This window comes from Lepidochelys kempii, chromosome 2 (genome assembly GCF_965140285.1).
Source record: "Lepidochelys kempii isolate rLepKem1 chromosome 2, rLepKem1.hap1, whole genome shotgun sequence".
Lineage (NCBI taxonomy): Eukaryota > Metazoa > Chordata > Testudines > Cheloniidae > Lepidochelys > Lepidochelys kempii.
The window spans coordinates 67,151,954-67,174,694 of NC_136381.1; the positions used below are offsets into that span (position 1 = coordinate 67,151,954).

The 22,741-nt window shown below is 41.3% G+C and overlaps 1 protein-coding gene across 2 annotated transcripts in view; it reads right to left on the bottom strand.

Annotated features, from left to right (window-relative positions):
• The window catches only part of FAM110B (family with sequence similarity 110 member B), a 457,749-nt gene that overhangs the window by 188,862 nt on the left and 246,146 nt on the right, over window positions 1-22,741 (bottom strand). Inside the window, exon 3 of one of the 2 annotated variants that reach the window (XM_073331096.2) lies at window positions 16,187-16,303. The exons of the other annotated variant lie outside the window; for it this stretch is intronic. The gene's annotated coding sequence lies outside the window, so the exon portion shown is untranslated. The remainder of the gene's footprint in view (window positions 1-16,186; window positions 16,304-22,741) is intronic. 2 annotated transcript variants of the gene reach the window in all.

Genomic DNA, 22,741 nt, shown 5'->3' on the forward strand with positions numbered 1-22,741 from the left:
TAGGGAGGGGGGTTTTCTACCCATTTGCCTGGAGACAAAAGTGGCAGGGTTTTTTTTATAGGATTTTGATTTTTTTTGTTTTACAAGGAGCACAGGTTTGAAAAGGAATTTTTTTTTTCCGTTGGGCTGCTGGTAAGCAGGTTTCCAAGTAGTTGGAGGTTTTTTGCTTTGATTTGGGCCCAGAGCAGAGACAAGGGAATTGTCTTTTTCTGTAGGCTGACAATCACTATCAGAGAATAGGTATTCTATTCCAGCACAGCAAAATTTTACAGCCAAGTTTTGTTTATTTCTAAACCTTGGGTGTAAAGTTAGTTAAAACAGAGAGGTTAGAATGACAAAATCCACAGCTCGACACAAACTGGAATTAGCCAGATTTCAGGCTGCGGAAAGACAAAGGGAACATGAAAGACAGATAGAACTCATGCGGCTGAAGAAGGAACAAGCGAGAGAGGCAGAACAACACCAAGCGGCTGCTCACAGGAGAGCTATGGAAGCAAGGGACAAAGAACTGGAGGAGAAGGAAAAAGAGAGGAAGTATGTGGAGGAGATGGAGAAGAAAAAGGCTCAGCAGAATATCCCAACAAACCCTCGTAATCCTTCTCCAAGTACCACTTCCCATCCCAGAAAGTTCCCCACCTACAAGGCAGGCGATGATACTGAGGCCTTCCTAGAAAACTTCGAAAGGGCCTGCCTTGGGTACAACATCTCTACTGACCAATACATGGTAGAGCTGAGGCCGCAGCTCAGTGGACCCTTAGCTGAGGTGGCAGCTGAAATGCCTAAAGAACACATGAACAAGTATGAACTGTTTAAATCCAAGGCAAGAGTCAGAATGGGGATAACACCCGAGCAGTCTCGTCGGAGGTTCAGAGCCCTAAGGTGGAAACCAGACGTGTCATTTACCCGACATGCCTACCACATTGTGAAACATTGGGATGCCTGGATATCAGGAGCAAGTGTTGAATCTCCAGGAAATTTGCCCTTCCTAATGCAAATGGAACAATTCTTAGAGGGTGTTCCTGAGGAAATAGAAAGATACATCCTAGATGGGAAGCCCAAAACTGTAATCGAGGCAGGAGAGATTGGAGCCAGATGGGTGGAGGTGGCAGAGAAGAAGAAAATTGGTCGCAGTTGGAGCGGAGACCAGAAGGGACAACCCCAGACCACACCCTATTACCGGGGGCTGCCCAAGGCCCCACCTACCTCCCAAAGAACCCTCCAGACCCCTTATTGTCCCACCACCCCATTCTCCAGCAACCCACCTCGCCCCAGTGACCCGTCAGCTGGACGATGTTTTAAATGTAACGAGCTGGGGCATGTAAAGGCCAACTGCCCCAAGAACCCCAACAGATTATAGTTCATTGCACCGGAATCACACCAGAGGTCCGCAGGCCCAGATACCTCCCAGATACCCTTGGAGCAGAGGGAAACTATGAGTGTGGGCGGGAAGAAGGTCACCGCTTGGAAGGACACCAGAGCACAAGTGTCAGCTATCCATGCTTCCTTAGTGGACCCCAATTTAATCAACCCAGAGATCCAAGTGACGATTCAACCCTTCAAGTCCAACTCTTTCAATTTGCCTACAGCCAAGTTGCCTGTCCAGTACAAGGGCTGGTCAGGAATGTGGACTTTTGCAGTCTATGATGATTATCCCATCCCCATGCTGTTGGGGGAAGACTTGGCCAATCATGTGTGAAACAGGCCAAGAGGGTGGGAACGGTCACCCGCAGCCAGGCTAAACAAGCTGTGAGGCCTAGCTCTGTTCCGGAAACTTCTATCAGGGCCCAGTCAGAGGTGATGGACCCGGACCCCAGGCCAATGTCTGCAACAGCAGTAGTGGATCCAGTCCCAGAGACCCAGACAGAACCAGTCCCAGAACTGGAACCAGCCGAACAACCAACACCAGACCCAGTGTCAGCACTGAATCCAGTACTTGCAACCTCAACACCAGAGGGCCCCACCGAACCTGAACTGGCAGCAGCCGATAACCCTACACAAGAGGCTCAGCCGGAGCCTGAATCCCAATGTAGTGCACCAGCGGAGAGCGGTTCACAGTCAACAGAAACAGCTCCATCCCCTATATCGCTTCCAGAGGGACCAAGCCTAGGTCCACAATCCCATGAGGAACTGATGTCTCCAACATCAAGGAAACAGTTCCAGACCAAACAGGAAGCAGATGAAAGCCTCCAGAGAGCTTGGACTGCAGCATGGAGCAACCCACCACCTCTCAGCTCTTCTAATCGATCCAGGTTTGTTGTAGAAAGAGGACTTTTATACAAGGAAACTCTTTCTGGGGGACACCAAGAAGACTGGCATCCTCAGAGACAGTTGATAGTTCCAACTAAATACCGGGCCAAGCTCTTGAGCTTAGCCCATGATCACCCTAGTGGCCATGCTGGGGTGAACCGGACCAAAGACCATTTGGGGGGGTCATTCCACTGGGAGGGAATGGGCAAGGATATTTCTACCTATGTCCAGTCTTGTGAGGTGCGCCAAAGAGGGGGGAAAATCCCAAGACCAGGTCAAAGCCCCTCTCCAGCCACTCCCCATCATTGAAGTTCCATTTCAGCGAGTAGCTGTGGATATTCTGGGTCCTTGTCCGAAAAAGACACCCAGAGGAAAGCAGTACATACTGACTTTCATGGATTTTGCCACCCGATGGCCGGAAGCAGTAGCTCTAAGCAACACCAGGGCTAAAAGTGTGAGCCAGGCACTAGCAGACATTTTTGCCAGGGTAGGTTGGCCCTCCGACATCCTCACAGATGCAGGGACTAATTTCCTGGCAGGAACTATGAAAAACCTTTGGGAAGCTCATGGGGTAAATCACTTGGTTGCCACTCCTTACCACCATCAAACAAATGGCATGGTGGAGAAGTTTAATGGAACTTTGGGGGCCATGATACATAAATTCGTAAATGAACACTCCAATGATTGGGACCTAGTGTTGCAGCAGTTGCTCTTTGCCTACAGAGCTGTACCACATCCCAGTTTAGGGTTTTCCCCCATTTGAACTTGTATATGGCCGTGAGGTTAAGGGGCCATTGCAGTTGGTGAAGCAGCAATGGGAGGGATTTACACCTTCTCCAGGAACTAACATTCTGGACTTTGTAACCAACCTACAAAACACCCGCCGAACCTCTTTAGCCCTTGCTAAAGAAAACTTACAGGATGCTCAAAAAGAGCAAAAAGCCTGGTATGATAAACATGCCAGAGAGCGTTCCTTCAAAGTAGGAGACCAGGTCATGGTCTTAAAGGCGCTCCAGGCCCATAAAATGGAAGCATTGTGGGAAGGGCCTTTCACAGTCCAGGAGCGCCTGGGAGCTGTTAATTATCTCATTGCATTCCCCACCTCCAACCGAAAGCCTACGGTGTACCATATTAATTCTCTAAAGCCCTTTTATTCCAGAGAATTAAATGTTTGTCAGTTTACAGCCCAGGGAGGAGACGACGCTGAGAAGGTGTCTACTACGAAGGGAAATGTGCTGGTGGTGTGGAAGAGGTGAACCTCTCCATGACCCTTGGGCGTATGCAGCGACAGCAGATCCAGGAGCTGTGCACTAGCTACGCGCCAACGTTCTCAGCCACCCCAGGACTGACTGAACGGGCATACCACTCCATTGACACAGGTAATGCTCACCCAATTAGAGTCCAACCTTACCAGGTGTCTCCTCAAGCTAAAACTGCTATAGAACGGGAGATCCAGGATATGTTACAGATGGGTGTAATCCGCCCCTCTGAAAGTGCATGGGCATCTCCAGTGGTTCTAGTTCCCAAACCAGATGGGGAAATACGTTTTTGCGTGGACTACCGTAAGCTAAATGCTGTAACTCGCCCAGACAACTATCCAATGCCACGCACAGATGAACTATTAGAGAAACTGGGATGGGCCCAGTTCATCTCTACCTTGGACTTAACCAAGGGGTACTGGCAGGGGTACTGGATGAATCTGCCAAGGAAAGGTCAGCCTTCACCACACATCTCGGGCTGTATGAATTTAATGTACTCCCTTTCGGGCTGCAAAATGCACCCGCTACTTTCCAAAGACTTGTAGATGGTCTCCTAGCGGGATTAGGAGAATATGCAGTCGCCTACCTTGATGATGTGGCCATATTTTCGGATTCCTGGGCAGACCACCTGGAACATCTACAAAAAGTCCTTGAGCGCATAAGGGAGGCAGGACTAACTGTTAAGGCTAAGAAGTGTCAAATAGGCCTAAACAGAGTGACTTACCTTGGACACCAGGTGGGTCAAGGAACTATCAGCCCCCTACAGGCCAAAGTGGATGCTATCCAAAAGTGGCCTGTCCCAAAGTCAAAGAAACAGGTTCAATCCTCCTTAGGTTTGGCCAGTTATTACAGACGATTTGTACCACACTACAGCCAAATCGCCGCCCCACTGACAGACCTAAAAAGAAACAGCCAAATGCTGTTCAGTGGTCCGAAAAGTGTCAGAAGGCCTTTAACAAGCTTAAAGCGACACTCCTGTCTGACCCTGTTCTAAGGGCCCCAGACTTTGACAAACGGTTCCTAGTAACCACAGATATGTCTGAGCGTGGTGTGGGAGCAGTTTTAATGCAGAAAGGACCTGTTCAAGAGGTTCATAGAATATCAGGGTTGGAAGGGACCTCAGGAGGTCATCTAGTCCAACCCCCTGCTCAAAGCAGGACCAATCCCCAATTTTTGCCCCATATCCCTAAATGGCCCCCTCAAGGATTGAACTCACAACCCTGGGTTTATCAGGCCAAAGCTCAAACCACTGAGCTATCCCTCCCCCACCAAGAATTCCACCCTGTAGTGTTTCTCAGCAAAAAAACTGTCTGAGAGGGAAAGCAACTGGTCAGTCACTGAAAAAGAATGTTACACCATTGTCTACGCTCTGGAAAAGCTACGCCCATATGTTTGGGGACGGCGTTTCCACCTGCAAACCGACCATGCTGCACTGAACTGGCTTCACACCGTCAGAGAAACTAACAAAAAACTTCTTCGGTGGAGTTTAGCTCTCCAAGATTTTGATTTCGACATCCAACACATCTCAGGAGCTTCAAACAAAGTGGCTGATGCGCTCTCCCATGAAAGTTTCCCAGAATCAACTGGTTAAAATCGTCCTTGAGATGTAGAAAATATTGTTAGTCTTTATGTACTTGGTAGTATATTTAGAGATGCATGTGTCTTATTAACTCTGTTTTTCCTAGAGCTCCAGGAAGAAATCCCAGCCAGTGTTTCACCCTAGCTGAGATTTGGGGGGGCGTGTCATAGGATTCCCCTTTGAAATCCCTCCTGTCCAGGGGAAAGCTCCTCTCACCTGTAAAGGGTTAAGAAGCTAAAGGTAACCTCGCTGGCACCTGACCAAAATGACCAATGAGGAGACAAGATACTTTCAAAAGCTGGGAGGAGGGAGAGAAACAAAGGGTCTGTGTGTCTGTCTATATTCTGTCTTTGTCAGAGATAGACCAGGAATGGAGTCTTAGAACTTTTAGTAAGTAATCTAGCTAGGTACGTGTTAGATTATGATTTCTTTAAATGGCTGAGAAAAGAACTGTGCTGAATAGAATAACTATTTCTGTCTGTGTATCTTTTTTTGTAACTTAAGGTTTTGCCTAGAGGGATTCTCTGTTTTTGAATCTAATTACCCTGTAAGGTATCTACCATCCTGATTTTACAGGGGGGATTTATTTATTTCTATTTACTTCTATTTTTATTAAAAGTCTTCTTGTAAGAAAACTGAATGCTTTTTCATTGTTCTCAGATCCAAGGGTTTGGGTCTGTGGTCACCTATGCAAATTGGTGAGGCTTTTTACCAAACCTTGCTCAGGAAGTGGGGTGCAAGGTTTTGGGAAGTATTTTGGGGGGAAAAGACGCGTCCAAACAGCTCTTCCCCAGTAACCAGTATTAGTTTGGTGGTGGTAGCGGCCAATCCAAGGACAAAGGGTGGAATATTTTGTACCTTGGGGAAGTTTTGACCTAAGCTGGTAAAGATAAGCTTAGGAGGTTTTTCATGCAGGTCCCCACATCTGTACCTAGAGTTCAGAGTGGGGGAGGAACCTTGACAATCTATATAGCCTAGGAGAGACGGACAGGACAAGGAAGTGCTTTAGTCTTAATCCATGTTCCCTGCTTTCCTAAAATTATCCCATTTCACCTGCATGAAGCACAATTATTCAGACTTTATGCAGGTGAAAAATGTTTCCTTCTTAGGAGTTAAGAAGTATGGGGAGCCTCACATGGGCCTGTAGCATATTTCACACACAATTAACCGTTTATGCAATGTTTTTCTAATATTCATAGATCATAGAATATCAGGGTTGGAAGGGACCTCAGAAGGTCATCTAGTCCAACCCCCTGCTCAAAGCCGGGCCAATCCCCACCTCAAGTAAGGAATATAGATTTAAAAATCTACTTTAAATTAACACTACAGAACCTGAATAATAATAATAGGACAGATTTATATAGAACCAGACAGTATGAAAAGTCTCTAGAGAAATGTTGCAACAATAGCTTTATAAGCTAACATGACTGTTTTTCTTCTCAAAACCTCATGCAAGGAACAATACAAAAATGATGATTAAGTCATGAAAGTTTACCTTCAATGAACAAGAGGTAGGAAATTAAAAAATGACACATTCTGGTCCAGATTCATATCTCATTTAACTCTATTCAAACGAGTTGAATTACTCTGTAGTTACATTGGTGTAAATAAAATCAGAATATGGTCTTCTGTTAACTCAACTCTTTAAAATATTTAGAGCAGGGTTTGGAGTTTCCTTTCTATTGTGCATTCAATTAAAATTCTTAATGTTATTAAATATAGTCTGTTTTTATTTAATATGTTGTACATTGTATTTTTTATATAGGGTCAGTAAGGACGTATCATGAAAAAAGACATTCCTTAAGACAAAAGATTTTCACAAGATGTGAACAAGTAGATGCCAGAACTGCATGTCTGAATTAGTAGATGCCAGAGTAAAGAAATCAAAGAGCTTTTATTATCTTGGCCACAAAGAATATCAGACTGAAGATCAAAATCAGGGTGGAAAAACTCTTTACAGTTCCCAGGAATTAGAAAACAAAACAAAACATTTGGATTGATAAATCCTTAATCCAGCCAACAGCATTTGCTTTCTGGAATGATTTATTATAACCAATTCAGAAAAATGCATGTGTTTAATTTTTTTTAAAAATATGTTTGTAAAACTTGCCAGAAAAGAATGGTTTCAGAGTAGCAGCCATGTTAGTCAACTTTAGGATGAAATGACTAACTGATTCAAGAAACAAATCTTCAAGGGGAAAAATTGAAACACTCACTAAAAGGGACATAAAAAAGATGCTATATGCTACAGATTGAACACTTAAAGGAGTGTGAAGACTGCAGTGAGTACAAATGCAAAAATGCACTATCATTTAGATGAACTCTCTGAAAAATCAGAATAAGGATGTATTAATAAAATATTAACAGTTTTGTTATGACATGGCACTCATTTGTACAGTATGATAAATGTGCATGGCACTTTAGAGACACCCACAAAAATAATATTGAGATGCTTACAACCTAAATAAAAGTAAAATGGCAAGTGAAGACCCTAAGCAAAGGGTGAGATATGGGATATAAGAACCTCACCATTACAGCAGTGAAAGATCATAAAATGTTTATTGTAATGGACAGATCTTGTTAGCTCTATGCTTTATGTTACTAATACATAGTGTAAATATCCTCTTCTCAGGGTATTTATCAACAAGAGATCATGTCATGGGCTAGATCCTGTCCCCTTTGTGCAACTCTGGCGGTGAAAAGAGGGCAGAAAGCTGCACTAATTAGGCAGAAGTTGATTTCCTTTGTGTGGGAGGCACCTCATCTGGGATAGAGCTAGAATAGGTACTTCTCCACCTCCCCTTCCTAATCTTGCTGGGGTAGGGACATGCCAGGATGTCTTCCCCATGTTGGGTCCTGCACCAGTCACAGCTAAATTGGAACCAAGTATCTGGTCTCTTATTTGTGCATGTGATGGCCAGTATTTCTTCCAAAAGTATTCCACCTGAAATGCTGCTGCATTGGGACTTAGGCTTCATTTCCTTCAATGTCAATATTCTGAGCAGCACTGCAAGTACCCATTCACGTAGGAGCAAATAAAAAGTACTTAAACACTCAACATTATTTGGATAGGATCTCAGAGTTGGGGTGTGGCTTCTGCTGATTTTATCAGCTGCTGCTAATAAGTGTTATGGTTCAACCTTATCATGATGAATGTGTGTAACATGTCTAAATGTTATTCCTTCAGTGGGTGACATCAGTGTTCCTTTGTCCCTGTTTTGTTTGCCAAGTGACATTCTCTGTGAACTTCTTTTGGCAGTTCATACATGAGGGGGTTTTGTTATTCTTCTCTGAAATGTAGTGGTAGAGTTTTTTATTTTGGGGAAGAGTGTTAACTCAGGCTGTCTCAGGAGGAATACATTGGAACTGACAAGCAATGAATAACTGACATCAAGCATAAGTAATATTTGTATTATGACTTTGGTATGTCATTTAAAAAAATACACATTTCTGTTATCTTGCAGGAAAGGAGAGTCAGAAAGAATGACAGAAATGGAGGAGTGAAGATAGCAGTAGAAAGGAGTGTGGAAAATGAGAGTGAAGAGATTTAACAAAGAGAAAAGAGGGGAAAATAATGTAAGTATAAGAATGGATTCAAACTGATAGATTATGTGAAAGATCAAGAGAGAGATTGAGCATGAGAGAGAACTACAATGACAAACAGGGGAGAAAAATTAAGGAGAAACACATACTTTTGCATAATTATTCTGTATTACTGTATGTAACCAGGGAGCATTCAAAAAGTCTATAAATATCTCCAAACTAGAGCTGTCAAGCGATTAAAAAAATTAATCATGATTAATCAAGCAATTAATCGCACTGTTAAACAATAATAAAATACCATTCATTTAAATATTTGTGGAGGTTTTCTACATTTTCAGATATATTGATTTCAGTTACAACATAGAATACAAAGTGTAGAGTGCTCACTTTATTTTTATTACAAATATTTGCACTGTAAAAAACAAAAGAAATAGTATTTTTCAATTTACCTAGTACAAGTACTGTAGTGCAATCTCTTTATCATGAAAGTTGAACTTACAAACGTAGAATTATGTACAAAAAATAACTGCATTCAAGAATAAAACAATGTAAAACTTTAAAGCTCAAAGTCCACTCAGTCCTACTTCCTGTTCAGCCAATCGCTCAGACAAACAAGTTTGTTTACGTTTGCAGAAGATAATGCTGCCTGCTTCTTCTTTACAATGTCACCTGAAAATGAGAACAGGCATTTGCATGGCACTGTTGTAGCCACGTTGCGAGATATTTACATGCCAGATGCACTAAAGATTCATATTCCTTTCATGCTTCAACCACCATTCCAGAGGACATGCATCCATGCTGATGCCAGGTTCTGCTCAATAATAATCCAAAGCAGTGTGGACCGATGCATGTTCATTTTCATTATCTGAGTCAGATGCCACCAGCAGGAGGTTGATTTTCTTTTTTGGTGGTTTGGCTTCTGTGGTTTCTGCATCGGAGTGTTGCTCTTTTAAGACTTCTGAAAGCATGCTCCACACCTTGTCCCTCTCAAATTTTGGAAGGCACTTCAGATTCTTAAACCTTGGGTCAAGTACTGTAGCTATCTTTAGAAATCTCACATTGGTACCTTCTTTGCATTTTGTCAAATCTGCAATGAAAGTGCTCTTAAAATGAACAACATTTACTGGGACATCATCTGAGATTGCTATAACATGAAATATATGGCAGAATGTGGGTAAAACAGAGAAGGAGATAAATTCTCCCCCAAGGAGTTCAGTCACAAATTTAATTAACACATTATTTTTTAATGGGCATCATCAGCATGGAAACATGTCCTGTGGAATGGTGGCCAAAGCATGAAGGGGCATTCAAATGTTTATCATATCTGGCATGTAAATGTGCCATGCAAACGCCTGTTCTCACTTTCTGGTGACATTGTAAATAAGAACCGGGCAGTATTATCTTCTGTAAAAGTAAGCAAACTTATTTGTCTTAGCGATTGGCTGAACAAGAAGTAGGACTGAGTGGGCTTATAGGCTCTCAAGTTTTACATTGTTTTGTTTTTGAGTGCAGTTATGTAGCAAAAAAAAATCTAGATTTGTAAATTACACCTTCACGATAAAGAGACTGCACTACAGTACTTGTACGAGGTGAATTAAAAATACTATTTCTTTTATCATTTTCACAGTGCAAATATTTGTAATAAAAATAATATAAAGTGAGCACTGTACACTTTGTATTCTGTGTTGCAGTTGAAACCAATATACCTGAAAATGTAGAAGAACATCCAAAAATATTTAATAAAATTTAATTGGTATTCTATTGTTTAACAGTGTGATTAAAACTGTGATTAATCATGATCAATTTTTTTGAGTTAATCCCAAGTTAATTGCGATTAATCGACAACCCTACTCCAAACTAAAGACCTGCTCCTGCAAAGACTTGTGTGTGCACTTAACATATTATGAATAGTCCCAATGACTTCAAAGATACTTCCCTATTACTCAACAACAGTCAAAGGATGTGCTTTAAATTACACTAAACTCTAATGCAGCAGCAGGAGTGTGTGCACATAAAAAGAATGACACTTTCCCCTCTTCTCAGAAGCAATTGGGGAAGAGTGAGTCACACTCCACTTTTGCCAAGAATTCCTGCAAAGACTAAACCACCAGGGGACCTGGTACAATGATTTCTGAGGTGTGGGACTGTGGGAGGGGAAATTATCTTAATTTGGGGTCACTGGAGAAGCCCTGCAGCAAAGTCTGTCATTGGGCAATGTTGCTAAGATTAGCTATAGTCCTTTAGAGAAGGCATGTATTGACAACAAACACAAAATATGCAACTGTGTAGGGAGCTATTGAAGCCATTTGTATTTACAGAATGTTGTTCGTTCTTCCCACTGTGTCAATTACTGTCTCCATCATCAGGAACAAACATAATGTAGCAGGCTGAAAAATCTATAAACGCTACAATATCATCAGAAATTGGAATCCTTACTTTAGAAAACCAGAAGGCGGAGAGATGGGGCACTTCTCATATGGATAGTGCACTATAATGCACTGAGACACAATACCAGCTCCTCTGTGGTTACCTGATACAGTATTACATTTAAACAAGAGTTATTAGGAAAACTAGTTGTCAGATAAAATTCTTTACATTAGTTAAACCATATTTTCAATATGTGTGGACTGAACAACAAAGCAAGATGAGAAATACCTGAGCCATCATGTTTGCCATTATTATAACTCATAGAAAGGCTTATCTGTTCATCTGCAGCCCACCCAAGAGGCAAATCTTTGATACAGAGAAAAAGGATGGTTAAAGTTAAACCAGAGAACTGAGAGTTAGGAAACTGTATTCTATTCCTGGCTCCACCATGACTTGCTCTAAGACCATGGTAATATTCCAATACTTACATTTCCAGAAGTGGCCACTAATTTGGGGTCCCCAATTTGCAACATCTACAGTTCTCAGAGGTACTGACTACTTACAGCTTTACTTCAAGTCAATGGGAGATACAGTTGCTAAGCACCTTTGAAAATCAGACCCTAGTGCTCTCAAGGTAAGCACCCAATAAATGAGGCGCCCAAAATTAGTAACTGCTTTTGAAAATGTGGGCCTTAACTTCTCTGTGCCTCTGTTCCCAATATTTAAAATAAGCAAAATCAAGATTCCCTTAATTCACAGGGTTTCTGCAGGGCTTATTGTATTAATGTTGGTAAATTATGATGAAATCCTTGGATAGAAGGTGATGTGCAGTGTAAGTATGAAGTATTATTATTGTATAAAAGATTGACCAATAAGTAATCTACTGTTCATGATCACTTTTACATTATGAAATCACATAGATCAAGGAGAAGCAGAAAAGCAAAGGTGTTTGATTTCACATCAGAATAGAGGTTATTTGTAGTTACTGTGTAGATATGCAGTATTCTCCCAATAAAATCCTCAGATTGCAAGTATATTATAATCAGGGATCCTCGTTTTCCATGATAAAAACTGCAAAATTCTCTGATATAAAAAACTATAAAAATCAGCGTTTTTCTGCTATTAAAATGAACTGCTGAACTTTAGTTTCTCTAGCCACAATATATATAGGTATCGTTTGAACACAATATGGAGAGCAGGATAATGGTGGCTTGGATAAATGGGATTCTACTGCATTTTTTTTTTATTTTTTTCACAAAATGTAAAAACTAAAGATTCTCTGTAAAAATGCAAATTCCATGCTTTTCTGCTACAGATTTCTAGGATCCCTGATTATAATTAATAAAATGTCTTGAATGAGAAAATGCTGTGCAAAGATATGATAGCCTTACACTAGTCTATTTAGCTTACAGTATCCAAAAATCTGTTATAGAAGAAAGAATGTTTTCTTATTCTTACTCTATGTAGTTAATGGAATTGCTCATGAAAAAGAATGAGATCTCTGATTCCCACTTTTCCAAGTGGGAGGTGCTTTATTAAAGTTACCATAACGTGGCACAGATCCTACTTTTCTCATTCACCCAAAATTCCATTGGCTCTGGAGAGCTTTTATGCCTTGATATGAATGATTTTGGGTGCAAAGGAATGGTTCCTACGTTGTTCACACAGCTATAATAGTACTAATAGAACATATGGCTAGAGGAAAAACACTGTGTCATGTATGCTAGCATGTTGTCATCACATCGCACACGGGACTTTACTTACATTCGTATTTATACAAATGTTTATTCTAGCTACTAGACAGCACCCCAATTGAGGAAGGCAGCCCTATTCAGAAAGGGTGCTTACAACATGCTAAACTTTAAGTACATGCTTACGGGAATGGATTTAAGCATATGCTTAAGTGCTTTCCTGAAATGTGGACAAGCATATGTAATTTTATTAATTAAAATATAAACAGAATACTATTAGATTTTTTTTTCTTGTTAATACTACAGATTTTAAGGTAAGCAGATTTTCAAGAGCTACAAAAAGCATTAATGAAATTCAGGGCTGCACCAGGATAAGCTTCTATGATGGTGCACCCCATAAGGCTTTATGGGAATATGCTTATGAATATATATATATATATATGATATAACTGGAGTATGTTTCATGCTACATATGCCATATAACATATCTCTGTAAAGGTTATGATCTACTGAATCTATTCATCCTATTGGTATACATGTATCATTTTTGTATTCGAAGTTATGAATTTTGGCTGTGTAGTTGCTTGATTTTTAAGTAGCCTTAGTAAAGCATTTGGTCAGCTTCTTGAGAAAGGAATGTGCAAATTAAGTGCCCAATCAAGAAGCACTTAACAAACAATGGATCTTGGAAGGCTCCAATCCATATAAGAAGTCTTCATGAGGACGCTCAAGGTAGCATGTAAACCATGGCTGCTACCTGTAAGTTCTGAGTCATGCATGGACATGTGACTTGCCCATGTGACTCCAAAACTCCATCTTGTAGCTGGAATTCTACACAGGGGGAGGGAGGGGTATCCACCCACAAGAGAGAGTCTATTTAAACCCCTGAGAGACCCCTCCATTTGGTCTTCAGCTGGCTCAAGAGATAGCCTCTCCACCCCCAAGAATACCTGAAAGAAACTGGAACAAAGGACAGTAACTACAGGGTGTGAGTGATTGCTGGACCCAGACTAGAAGGAGACTAGTCTGTAAAAGGAAGCTTACTGGAACTCCTCTGAGGGTGAGGTTTTATTTGTATTCAGTTTTCTTACTGTATTAGACATAGACTTGCGTGTTCTATTTTATTTTGTTTGGTAATTCACTTTGTTCTGTCTGCTATTACTTGGAACCACTTAAATCCTACTTTCTGTATTTCATAAAATCACTTTTTTCTTATTAATTAGCCCAGAGTATGTATTAATACCTGGGGGGGGGTGCAAACAGCAGTGCATATCTCTCTATCAGTATTATAGAGGGCAAACTATGTAGGGGGCAAACAATGTAAGCTTTATACAGGGTAAAACAGATTTATTTGGGGTTTGGACCCCATTGGGAGTTGGGCATCTGAGTGTTAAAGACAGGAACACTTCTTAAGCTGCTTTCAATTAAACCTACAGCTGTTAGGAGATGTGGTTCAGACCTGGGTCTGGGTTTGCAACAGGCTAGCGGGTCTGGCTCAAACTAGGCAGGGCTCTGAAGTCTCAAGTTGCCAGGGCAGAAAAGCAGGGCCAGAAGTCTTGGCACTTCAGTTGGCAGCCCTAAGGGGGTTTCTGTGATCCAACTCATCACAGCTTCTTCCTAGATCTCTAAAATAATTATGAAGGATGCATTTATTTTGGCATTCTTGGACATAAAGATTTAAAATTGTTTTGGAATGTTTTTTACTTATTTATTATGTGACTTAGAATATGCTGTACCTTTCTGATGTTTTACAAAGGTGTTATTAATATGATTTATTCATAAAAGAAAGTGACAAAACTGTATTGCTAATCCTCATGATTCAGTAATAAATCTTTACTATTTTGTTCTAATACGCATTTCCAATATTGCAGAATATACTTTTCACTACATTTTATCCCCTTGGGTTCAGCAACTCCAGCTCCTTATGATTATGATAAATGCTCCCAAATGAAACAGCTGTTCTTTACCACAAAAATTGGCAAATTTTATTAAAATTTATAAAAATCTTGTATCTCTTGAGGGATTTGCTTATGTGAGCTCTGTAACTGCAAAGTTTATTAGCATGAATAATGTGTGTTCCTACAGAAGGCCACAGTCCTGCTTAAACCAGTTGGGTTTTGAACATAGGAGTAGTTTGACTGCTATATTTGGGATAGCAGCTCCAGTCAGGCCAACGGGGCCACGCATGGGGGGGCAAATTCCATATCTGCCCAAGGCTTGCAGTTTAGGGAGGGTAATGCCCCCCTCTCCCAGTCAAACTACGCCCATTGTTTTGAACAAAAGTAACAAATACAAGAGGAGATGCACAGAATAATGTACTTTCTTCTGTCTTTCTTAAAAAATAGTGGTGTTTGGCTTGTAGCAACACGCATCTCCTTTCTCTGAAGTAAATTAAAGTACACCATCCAGGAAAGACTCAGTATGATTATCAAGTCATACGGGACTATGGGGACTAACAAGTTAATTGCAGTTAGTTACCTGTGGAGTTTTGAGAAACCTAAATTATATAATATTAAAATGCATAGTAAGCATGCCCAAAAGATTTGTTGACAATTTGATAATTCCCTTTCCTAAGTGAAAAGGAGATAGCATTCCAAAATTGCAATGGTGGATTAGATATGGAAACTGACCAGAAATATCTATTTTTAAATTTATTTTGAGTATAAGTGGTCCTGAATTACACAGTCTGGTTCCAGAACTAGTTATCAGTAACTACATTTATCCATTATAAACATCAACTTAAAAAGTCAGAAAATAGGAAAGAAAACAGTCATTGTGAACAGTTTTTCAAAGAATATTTATCAGCCAAATAGAAATTAGATATACACTTGTAAAGTATGAATATACCTTTATCTGATATTTTTAACTACTGACCTTCTTAATATTTCATTTGGGTTTGATTGTCTCTTTTTATTTCTGTCAGTAATAGCAGTAATATATTTCATTTTGCCTGTGCTATCTTCTTCTGTTTAGATAGTCAGGGTGAAATCCTGGCCACACTGAAGTCAGTGGCAAAATTCCCATTAATTCAAATGAGACCAGTGTATCACTCTAGATCTCTTGCTTCTATACTGATAAAATTAGAAGGCATACAAACAACCTATAATTTAGTGCACTAAAGGTGGAGGGCTAGGAATTTAAAAGGAAACCAAAGGGATTAGGCAATACAATTCCCATTGAAATTTAAGGCTTACACATGTGCAGAATCTTATCAGGATCTGGGCCTTAAGTTTCAATGGGATTTGGGCATGTAACTCCCATAGATTCCTTTGAAAATCACAACCATAATGTTTTTGTCTTGGGTAAACACACTAGAGAGACATAATGTATGGTGTCATCATTTCATCACTGTCTGTCTAACCATATTCTTTAATTGAACAATTTTACCTTGGTACCAAAGTGATTGAATGTCTCTCTGACTCCTTACATTTTTTCATGAAGTCTTTATATGGAAATATTGGGTTTGCTTTAGACATCACATATTTATAAAAATACATTACTTTTTAGGACCTTTGTATTCTCTTCACTGACATTCCTTGTGTTATAGACATTTCATCCATTTCCATCAATCCAGAACATCAGGGATGGTAGCTGCATTTTCTCCCTCAGATATCATCCTGTGTAAGCAAGAAAATATCAGCTACACAAGTTATTTCAATATTTTCCATGTTTCCAGCCCATTGGAGGCGAACAAAAGTTAGTCCTACCCATATCAGTATAGATGGCATTGGAGTTAATCAAAAACCATTACTCAGGCTCCCCAAAAGTATGAGATTAATTTAAAAATTATGAGATTTTTAAAAATAATAATGTTTAGGTTCTTTTTATTTGTCTTCTGGCTTTTGAGCCTTTGTTATACTCAAGTATTGTTTTCAAGCTTTTCTCTGCAGCCATTGGGGTTACTTTTCTTTCTAAATGAAAGCTGAGATTCTCACGTAATTATTTGATTCCATGAGCTGGCGCTTTAAGGAAAACATCAAATATAGTGAGACTCCCAATTAAATCAGAAGGGCTGGGAACAATATCTGTTCTGATTAGTGAGGGGCCCAAACCAAAATTACAGATGCAAACTTTGCACAAGGCCTGATCCGCATCTGAACGTTACAGCTGTGCCCTTACTCTACAAAGGGCTAAACCAAACCTTAGATTTACACATCCCTCAACTTGAGGGAAGTGTGGAACCTGATCTGCGTCCAAATGTTGTATCTTGGGTTCATTTTTAAATCCCTTCTAAATAGGTTCTTATGCATATATTTTTCAAACAGCATACACTAATTTATGACTCTGAAAGATAGTGATGTTTTGGTTTGTGTATTTTCTACCAATAGAGAATTAATGCATTGCAGAGGTATTTGTGGAAGCAGTCTCTGAAAATACATTTATCACACCCATAACGTTTCCAGTACTAGTCAGTAGGTAATGCAGTGGAGCCCTGACCACACCCCTAACCAATCCAAACATGCCCCAATAGAAATAACAGGGCAGGACATTATGGAGCATAAGCAGCTCCGTTATGGTTGCCTTCTTCAAGGATGTTCTATGGGGTGAGGGAGAGGGAGCTTCCTGTATTCCCTCTTCTGCTTCCTCCTCACACCCACTCAGATATTCTCCCAACCTCACATTACCACTCAGATATAACCATAATATTTTCCACATCACATTTTGTGTCTGGACAGTCAAATCATAGGGAAGACATATGTTCCAATCTGACTGCAAAGCAGCTCTAAAAACTAACACAAGGGAAGTTTCTCAGTTCAGAAGTGATTCAGGCAGGAATAGTATAAGCAAATTAACAAGAATAATGCAAATAGAAAAAGTACATTTTGTTATGGAAAGTGCCTCCTGCTGTGGAACTAGCCACCCTTAGATACTTATAATGGACCAAAGTGTTAGGTTGTTCCATTTTATGGGTACCCTGGTGGGAAGAAAACAGTCTTACTTTGATAAAATAAACATTGGGTTTTTAAGTTATTTCTTTATCCACCAATTTTGTAATAAACATAGAACACATGACACCTCAAGTGTGTTTTTGCTGGTAATATAGAATGTTTCTGTTACAGTCCCTCCAAGGTAAGAACTACTTTGCTCTGCATCACTGTCCTGACTCTATGGTAGAAATTGGAACTGTTCATCAGAGAGCTTATAGTATAAACAGTTATCCTTCTAGGCACCATAAAACTTTATATGAAAGAATCAATTCCCTCTGAGTATTCCCACAGCATTCCAGCCGTATGGTAATCTTGTCATTTGGAGTGTTTTTTAACTTCAAAGTATTTTGTACTATTTGGCTGCATAAGAAGATTTGCTGACTTTAAATAATCCATATTTTTAATATTAAGTCTTAGGCATTTTATATAGTATATGCCACTAATTAGCTGATTAATGAAGACTGATGGGAACTGTCTCCACCTGAGTTATAGTATATAATTTAAAAAAGCTACGAAATCTGAAAATGCTTGAAATACAATATACCCAGCAAAGAAGAAGCTTCATTTAATTTATAGGGCTAAGTTTGGTGTTAAAAGTTTTTCTTGATAATAAATCCATCTCATTTGACCTAAGTGATCCAAAAATTATATATTTTACTACATTGATGGTTAATATAATATAGCTTTTATGTAACTTCCAATGTAATAAGGCGAGCTTTTTTTTTCTTAAAAAAACAAAAAACTTGTAGAGTTCTGCTCACTGGGTTTCCTGTAAGGAATACAGTTGATCAGAAATAAAGCCCTCTGCCTACAGGATGGCCATGAACAGTGATTGACACATTTATGCTTAATTCCAAGAAGAGAATCTATAAGGTGCAGAGCACCAACATTTTAACCTGAGAAGCAATGAGTAAGAATCATAGTGTGGACGTAAACTTCTTTTTCTCCTAGATAACGTCTGAGATTTCTTGGACTACTGAGAATCTATCCCTCTGCTTCCTCTTTAGTATCTCCCCTCTTTCTTAAAGGTCCCCCATCAGACTGACCTTTCCTCTGACAGAGAAGAAAGTAGATAAAGCTCCTTCCAGATTCTGTCAGTGCCTCTTCATGGCATCCCCACTTTCAGAGGGTACTGGTAAAATGTAACATGAAGGATTTCTGTCTTATCCTCTGAGCTGAGTATGCTGACTTCCATAAGGCTTCCTGCATTTGATGGCTTGGATTCTCTACAATGAATTTAGACCCCACCACCCTTTCCACAGTAGGGTGAAGTACTACAAAGCAGTGCCTCCTTTCACAACTAGAAAGACAGCCCAGCCTTGATGGTTTATTTTTGAAAAGCCTTGGGATTTGCTACTGCCCCTTGTACCTCTCCAGCAGCACAAAAGGGCCATATTGCCAGCTTAACCAGACAGCCTATCACTGTATTATCTAAATGATACACAGGAATGAAAGAATGAATAAGTGTTTCAGCTGCCACTCCTCTGAGCAGTGGTTAAAAAAAGCAATGTATACACACCAACTGTCAGGGCGTCGGCAGCGGCCTGTGGGCATGGGGTGAGTGGCTCAGCATTTGGGCTGGAGGGTTGTAGATCAGTCCAGGGCCAGCCCAGGTCAAAACTGCAAAGTCAGAGTCCATTACCAAATTGAGAGCATGAGGTGAGAGTTAGGGTCAGGCCAGGACAGGATCTTGCACCAGAGTCAGTAATAGTCCTCAGCCAAAGACCGTAAACCAAGATCAATATCAGAAGCCAGACTGGGGCTGAGAACTAAGTGTCTGGGATCCAGGAGAGTTGTAGCAAGGAGTGGTGAGCAGGGCCCAAGACAGAAGCACACCGGAGGTCTGTATTGCTCAGGCAACCCCCAGAACTGGCTTCCTCGTTTATATGGAGAGTACCAGCCAATCAGGGAATCATGGAGTTTTGTTGCTCATCCCCCTTAGGGCAGGACTTCCTTCAGGGCGTTAGCTTTTTAAATAATTCTTGGTGGCAACCCTTCTTGGGCCCCTGGTGAAGATGAGGAAGCAGTGCCTGCCTCAGACCCTGCAGTCCCTGGTTCTAGGTCTGTGGCTTCTTACATCACTCCCCCACTTCAGGTCCAGGCCAGGATTGTCTAGATGAGCCTTATAAAACTCTCTCACCAGGTTAGGAGTGTAGACATGGGAGGCAGGAATGAGGAATGGAATCCCTAATTTGTGAAAAGGGGCTCTGTCCTGTTGAGGCATGGTCTGCATTGTTGTAGGAAAACTCAGCAAGCAGTAAGAGGTTGCAACAGCTATCTTAGTGATAGTTAGTGAAGCATCTGAGGTACTGTTCCAGTACTTCGTCACCCAGTAGGTTTGTCCATCTGTTTGGGGGGTGGTAAGTGGTAGAGGTAGAGGTCCAGATGTCAAATAGTCAGAAGATTTTGTCCCAGAAGTGCAAGGTGAATTGGGGGCCTCTGAGACAATGTGGCCTGGGAGCCTATGAAGACAAATAACATGTCTTATCAAGAGTTGATTGGTAACCTCAGTGGAAGGTAGGTGGCTGCAGGGGACGAAGTGGGCTATTTTTGTCAGACAGTCCACGACTGTCAAGAAGACAATGTGACCATTAGAGTCGGAGAGTTCCACAATGAAGTCTAGTGAGATCACTGTCCAGGGCTTTGCAGTTGTTTCTAAGGATCCCAAAGGGCTTGGTTTGAGGTGTCTTGGAATGGGCACAAAGCTTGCAGAAATCTACATAGGCTTGAATTTCAGCCCTCATGCAGGGCCAGTATTATTTTTTTTAAAAAAAAGGCTGTGTGGGAAGTCTTTTGATGATCAAAATGTCCTGCCAGTCAGGTGTCATGACAAAGATGTAGTACCTTGACATGGGAGCTCTCCATGGGTGGACATACATGCACCTGTTGAAATATGTTACTCCATTGAGTTTGGAGCAGAGCATCCATGTCCCTGAGTACTTAGGAAGTGGCTCCTGGGTGACAGGATCCTCCTTTGAGGTGGACTGAATAAGTGAAATCAGACCTTGATGAACTGCCGCACTCCGGAAATTACTGGGTTTGAGGAGGAATGGTGGCTTGATGGTTGGTTTCTTGTCATCCTAATAGCACCCTCCTTTTCATGAAAAGGTGTCAGCTTTCCCATTTTGGGACCAGGTCAATAGATGATGTGAACTTAACCAAGAGAAAAACAGGGTTCACCATAGCTGCCTTTGGTTTAACACTTGGGCTTTGCAGAGATAAGGTTCTTCTGGTCTGTGAAGACCTGTACAGGGTGCCAAGTCCCCTCAAGATGGTACTGCCCCTCCTCAAACAAACACATTTTTAACTGTGAGTAGCTCCTTATCTAGGATTTCATAGTTTTCTTCCACTGGGGCAAACTTGCAGAAGTAAAATGCACAGGGGTGAAAGACTTGCTGGGTCTACGCTTCTCTGAGAATATCATCCCCAGGGTCATGCTGGATGTGTCAGCCTCCACTATGAATGTGCAGATTGGGTCAGGATGCAGGCTGGGAGCCATCATGAAGGCAGATTTGAGCTGGGTGACGGCATGTTGGGCTTCAGTTGACCAGAAGAACCCAATGGTCTGATGTAAGAACAAATCAGGGGAGTGATTTTTCCAGAGAAGTCGGCGATAACCCATCAGTAAAAATTGGCAAAGGCCAGGAAGCCTTGTAGTTCACAGAGATTCCATGGAGCTGCCCAGTCACAGATTGCTACTATCATTTGGGAGATCTATCTGAATGCCTGAGGTAGAAATTATATGCCTAAAAATTTGATGGAAAACTGATCAGAGAGGCACTTTTTCAGTTTGGCATATAACCCATGCTTATGCAAACTTTCTAGAATAGGTCTTATGTGACAACAGTGTCCTTCTTGGTTCTCTGAAAATACTAGGATATCGTCAAGATAAATGATCTCATGTTGATCCAATACATCGCTGACCACATCATTCACAAAGTATTGGAAAGCTACTGGGGCACTGATGAGGCCGAATGGCATTATTAGGTATTCAAAGCACCCTTACTGAGTACAAAAGGCAGTTTGGCACCCATTCCCTGGCTCTTATATGTGCTAAGTTGTAAGCTCCTTGAAGGTCTAGCATTGTGAAGTTCCTGGCCATTTGCACTTCCGGAACTAGTAATTCCAGTAAGAGTAAGAGGCTGAAGATGCCAGTTGCAGATTGTGACTTGACTTCAGGCTCAAGAGTCCATGCAAAGGAACAGTGATCTGTGCTTTTTCTGTAAAAAAGGGGTAGATGTCCCTGCTGGGGAGGTAGATTAAGAGATGAAGCCCTCCTCAAGATTTTCTTAGCCCTGGTCTACACTAGGACTTTAGGTCGAATTTAGCAGCGTTAAATCGATGTAAACCTGCACCCGTCCACATGATGAAGCCCTTTATTTCGACTTAAAGGGCTCTTAAAATCGATTTCCTTATTCCATCCCTGACAAGTGGATTAGCGCTTAAATCGTCCTTACCGGGTCGAATTTGGGGTACTGTGGACACAATTCGACGGTATTGGCCTCCGGGAGCTATCCCAGAGTGCTCCATTGTGACCACTCTGGACAGCGCTCTCAACTCAGATGCACTGGCCAGGTAGACAGGAAAAGAACCGCAAACTTTTGAATCTCATTTCCTGTTTGGCCAGCGTGGCAAACTGCAGGTGACCATGCAGAGCTCATCAGCAGAGGTAACCATGATGGAGTCCCAGAATCACAAAAGAGCTCCAGCATGGACTGAACGGGAGGTACGGGATCTGATCACTGTATGGGGAGAGGAATCCATGCTATCAGAACTCCGTTCCAGTTTTTGAAATGCCAAAACCTTTGTCAAAATCTCCTAGGGCATGAAGGACGGAGGCCGTCACAGGGACCCAAAGCAGTGCCGCGTGAAACTTAAGGAGCTGAGGCAAGCCTACCAGAAAACCAGAGAGGCGAACGGCCACTCCGGGTCAGAGCCCCAAACATGCCGCTTCTATGATGAGCTGCATGCCATTTTAGGGGGTTCAGCCACCACTACCCCAGCCGTGTTGTTTGACTCCTTCAATGGAGATGGAGGCAACACGGAAGCAGGTTTTGGGGACGAAGAAGATGATGATGATGATGAGGTTGTAGATAGCTCACAGCAAGCAAGCGGAGAAACCGGTTT